Here is a 5,731-nt window from a genome sequence, read left to right on the forward strand (position 1 = left end):
ACACTCACTCATATAGGCAATTTAGAGTCGCCAGTCAACCTAAGCTGCATGTCTTTGGACTGTGGGAGGAAACTAGAGCACCTGGAGAGAACCCACGCAGGGACAGAAAGAACATGCAGACTCCGCATGGAAAGACCCCCGGGTCAGCCTGGGCCCAATCCTGGAATCTTCTTGCTGTGTGGCAAGAGGGCTAACCACCACTTCACTGTGCCACCCCATTAGTTGCCAATTTACAGAAATTTAATAGTTTTACTATAAAATAAGTATGTTTTTGGAGTATTGTGCATACCAAAAAAGTAAAAAATAAAAGCAATTTGAAGACACCACTTGGAAAACTTGGGAAATTTTTTTAACTTTCTCTTGAGAATATTTATACTAACTAATACTTAACTATAATTTTAATTTTTCTAAAATCAAAATGTAAGTTCAACACTGATGCACCGATCAATTAATCAAATAGACAATATAACTGTAGTAACAGTCAAAGCACATCTTACAGCTGAATCTCACCAAATGCCAGACAATTTTTTTTTTTTCATTTTTGTTCATACATCGTCATGTAAGTTTAATGTCTTTAAATTAGTCATTTGCAAATAGTAACCCCCTCCTTAACATCTGCACCTTAGCACTGATATTCAAACACATGCATGAAGGTAATACAGTAAGTGGCTATGCTGTTAGCGTTTTATGTTTTAAATTGTGTTTATCTTATTTTTTTCTCACATTTCAAAGTGTTAAGAGCATTATAAACCATCAGCAGCTGCAGACCTAAGAGTCATACATTTTGCCTGCCCCAGAAAACTTTAGAACAGGTTCACTGCTGTCACACAATGGTCTGACCCAGCAGGCTTCGCTCTTTGTGACATTTCTGACATAGCCAGGGCTTGTTCATTCAGCCAGGTAATAGGCACTCGTCAGGAAGGCACCCCACTTCACTGAGAATTGAAAAATAGCTCTAGAAACAAGACAAAGTCATGTTGCCATAGCAACAGAGGCACTCTGCCCCCTCATTTTAATGGTGGTGATCTCAAGTCGCTGATCTTTGTTAGATTTTGAACATTTTTACTTTATCAAGATATGCTACCTATTTCTACCTGTATATCCTTTACATAGAATAGTGCTGTTTACTCAGTTATAACAAATCTAAATATCTGTGTGGTTCTTTGCCACATGGGAATGAGTAAACGCCAGTCAATTGTCTTAGTTATCAGACACACTGTTACCAGTGCTCTGATTAAAGAGACAGTGTTTCACTTATCCTTGTCTGGCTCTATAATTGAGTTCACCCCGTGACATCAGCGGCAGCTTTACGACCCTGACAGTACGATCTGGCCAACATGAACTCAGTTAGCAAGGATTACTCATGTTTTGGCAGAGTCCCAGTGTACAGGCATTGGAGGCATCGGACTATCATGCCACTGATCAGCTTAATACACCTGTTCGCCCACATCTCCCCTCTGCCAGAGTCACCAACCCACAGAGCCCTCACACCTCCATCAGAGTGGGGACAGTTTTACACACCCCAGCAACACAGCCATGCTCTGGGGAGACACCCTTGACTCCAGTTGAAGCACGAGCCATTTGGCAGGAACTGAAAGCCCAGATGACCGATCCACCGTCCCTCCTTGCACTGAAGTCCTTTTCTTGGCCTGTTATCAACCTGCAACCTGTGCTCGGTCCAGTTTCCCAGCGGGTCGGCTGGACCGACACCACCTCAGACCTCGCTCCTGTTTCCAAGCGAGTTGGCTGGACCACTGCCGCCGCCTCTGATCTCGTTCCTGTTCCCGAGCGGGTTGGCCGGCGTGCCGACGCTGTGTAGCCTGTGCCTATTCCTGTCCCTGAGCGCATCAGCCGGTGCGCCAACGCCGCCTCCGAGGCTGTTCCTGCTCCTGTCCCTGAGAGGGTCAGCCGGTGCACCGACGCCATCTCCGAGCCTGTTCCTGTTACCAAGCAAGCCAACCAGACCTCTGGCGCTGCCCCTGTTCCTCAGTGGGTTGACAGCTTCACTGCCACCTCCGTCCTTCCTCCTGAGGGGTTTGATGTCGACGCCGCCCCTGTTCCTATTCTTTGGTGGGTCAACAGCCTCGACGCCACCTCTGCCCTTCCTCCTGAGGGGTGCACCGACGATGAGGCCGATGCTGCCCCTGTTCCTGTCCCCCAGTGGGTCGACAGCTGTGACGCCACCTCAGTCCTTCCTCCAGAGGGCTTTGCCGATGATGACAGCAATGTCGCCCCACTTCTCCCAGGTCCAGAGGGGTTCGCCAACAGTGACGGCGCCTCCCTTCTCCCAGTTCCCGAGCGGGTCGGCCGGCAAGCTGACACCGCCTTCGAGCCTGTTCCTGTTCCCGAGTGGGTCGGTGGGCACCCTTCCGAGCGGCCTCTCGGAACGCCTGCACGGTACCGACTCCTGCTATCTTGTTGTGCAGGGTCGCCTTGTGAGTGGTGGTGCCCTGTTTGTTGTTTGTGGGCTTTTTTGTTTTTTTTTGTGTTTGTTTTCACAGTTTGGTCCCAGGTTCCCCAGTCTTTGTTTTTGGACTCTGCTGTTTGGGGTCCCACTGGTTTTGTCTTGGTTTTCTTTTCATGCCCTTCTTCCTGGCCCCCCTCCCTGGTTGGTCCTGTTCTGATTTTGGTTGATTCTGTCTTGTCTGTTTCCTGTTTCATGCTTTTATTTTGATACTACTTCCGGTCCCCAGCTCACCCTGACTCCCGGGAACTTTTTCTCATCATCCAGATTGGTTTCACCTACTTCTCATTAATCACACCTGGTTATAATAGCATATAGGCAGCTTCTCAGCCTGTGGGAAGCTGCCAGATTGTGTTCAACTCCTGTTCAGACTTTCCAGCATTTTACCTGTTCCTGTGATTCCAGCTCTGTCCCCAGATTTCTGTTTGACCACGGCGTTTTGCCTAGCCCTCTGTTTCTGCTTGTGTTTTTCTGTGTATTGACTATCGGACTCCCCTCTCTGACCTCTCGTTTGTGGATCCCTTGGCTATTTAAGTTTGCAGCTCTGATTCTGGACTGTATTATCAACCTGAGAGTGTGTTTCGGGTTTACGTAGTTTTCTGTATCGTTTAGTTACCAGTGCTCTTATTAAAGTGACAGTGTTTCACTTATCCTCGACTGGCTCTATAATTGAATTCACCCCGTGACATCATCGGCAGCTTTACGCACCGCCCCTGACACACACGCCAATCTTTGCTTAGCATTGCTTATCACATAACATTGACACAGTGCATTCATTGGTGCCTCCATATAAAGTCTGACAGAGACAGTGGAAATGTTTTTATGCCAAGATATTAGAATCGCACAGTGTCAGAAATGTAAAGTTAAGATTTCATGTAAAGATTATACTTATATTATATATATACTATATATATATAACTCTTATATTATAGTTGAAGGTAAACAATACACATCCAATCTGACCCAGATTGTGTATGATTCTTCTTGTGCACTAGTTTTAATGTCATCCACTCCATCACTGCCTGTGTTTGAATTTGGAAATGGCAGGAGATTGTTTTCTGACGTATTCCTGATTCAAAATTTGAAATATTAACAGGAATTTATTTATTTTAGTCACCCTTTTATTATTAAAAGCTAAAACATTTTTCTAATCACTTTGAAATGTATTCACTCAAACTGTACTGCACTGATAAACATGTACAGTATCTTTAGTGTACTTGATGCTGAAAATGCAATGACACCTACTTTTGTTTCCCTCTCTGTGTTGGACCCTATAACTTGTGCTCTAGTGCAATTCTCATGTTTTTCACACAATACACAACAGAAATGAGACCACATCCGGGGGAAGTAATCAGCTTTGTGTGGGGTCAATAACATGATCAGATGAGTCCATTGTTATTTCTTGATGAGGACTGCTCAGCACTTGTGCTCCCTCCCCCCTTGGAATTGGACAGAAAATTATGAATAAGGCATCCGTAAAACATAGATGTATTTATGGAGATTAGGGAATATTTAAGACAGTTCTAATTAAATTTAGCTGATCCAAGGTATCTTGCCAGAAATCCCTGTAGCTAGGACATCTTTCAGTTATTGTAATTAAAGAAGAGCAGCAGAGAGCAATAAAAAGGTAGCACAAGAATTAAGTTTGCATGTCCAAAAATATGTTTGTCTGGTGTTATGAAAGCCTTTTTATGGCTCCATGCAGCTTCTGTTTGGCTTAGTTGAAATCGTTTAATTATTTGAAATAACACTTATAAAAGCCTTTATTCCTGGTCAATAACCTGAAAATTCAGCATTCAGCTTAATATAACAGAGCCAATCTATTCTATTCTCTCAGAAACTACTCAGTGATGCTAGTTTCTATTGTGATTTATTCAGTACTTATTAAAGAAAAAGAAAATTAAACCAAATAAATTAAGAAATCTGGGGGGAGTTAAATGTAAAAAAAAAGAAAGGAAAGAAAAAAAGGAGGGGGGCTGTTAAATCAATAAAGGAACAGGAGTGTATTGGTGATGCCCCTGCCCCGAACCACCAGCACAAGGTGAGGCGACCACCTGGGGAGCTCTGGAGCAGCTCAGCAGGGTGAGGTCATCCAGGACAGCATGACAGCAGCATCCTTGTGTCATGGTTAAATTGAACTTTCCCTTTGTTTTACTGTTCATCATGGTTTATGTTAATAGTTGATTGTTGGAACTGAAACTGCTCGGGGCCGGCCCCTGATCTTGACAGGAGAGACCTGAGCCAATGTGTGGTGTGTTCCCCTAAACAACTCCTAGACCCTGAGGAGGGAACTTGTCTAAGAGGGTGTCAGCAATCCAGTAATGCTATATGCAGTTAACCAGGTCATCATGATCCATCATGTCATTAGAGTTTATGATTGTATGACTAAAGGTCTGAGATGTCTGTAAGAGGATGCAGGAGATGAGTGTGTATTCAGAAGGATTGACCATATGTCCTAACTGTCTAGTGTGAAGTCTCATACTTCTTCTCGAGTCCAGATAGCGGAAAGAATATTCAGTCACACACCAAATATCAAAGTGCACTATTACCTTTTATTATTTTGCAGATATATCTGGAGATCATACAGCAAGCAGCAGGGCAGATGATCTAAAGTCACATCACCAAAACTGTGTGTTATATACTATTCTTCCCTCCTTCTAGCACATTCCTGCAGCATGCAGCTGGACATTATCAGTGCTCTCCCAAAGATATTCCTGCAGGATGCAGCTGACAATTATCATTACTTTTCCAAAGATATTCCCCCAAGCACAACTCCCTAATTCCAAAGTAGTACATTCTGTAATTAAATGAACACACATATTGCTAATAATTGAGTGAACACACACACCTACTTCTACTAAAATTGAAGGTTATATTCCTTATTTAGTACATTTATATAAAACAGTGCTCATGCTTTAATCTGAGTGAAAGTTGTATTCCTTATAAGTGCATAGAAAATGATGCTGGTGATTCAGTTGCAGTGTCTATTCCTTATATGTGCATAACAAACGGTGCTGGTGCTTGAGTTGCAATGTCTCACACAACTTAAGATCCAACACTAGACAGCATGGCTTACCTCATCCTAGTCTAGACGGTACTGTACATAATGCCTGTGCCTGCCTTTGTCTTCAATTGTTCCTAGGACAGCTCGGTTTATCTGTGACCTGCATAGTTGCAAATAGACCTGTGTGGACTGACCTGATCCACCACATCAGAGGCCATGTCAGTAACCCATCCATGCTCATGTTAGCTTGCTTATACTACCAC

The sequence above is a fragment of the Monopterus albus genome, unplaced genomic scaffold (assembly GCF_001952655.1).
Source record: "Monopterus albus unplaced genomic scaffold, M_albus_1.0 scaffold329.1, whole genome shotgun sequence".
Classification (NCBI taxonomy): Eukaryota; Metazoa; Chordata; class Actinopteri; order Synbranchiformes; family Synbranchidae; genus Monopterus; species Monopterus albus.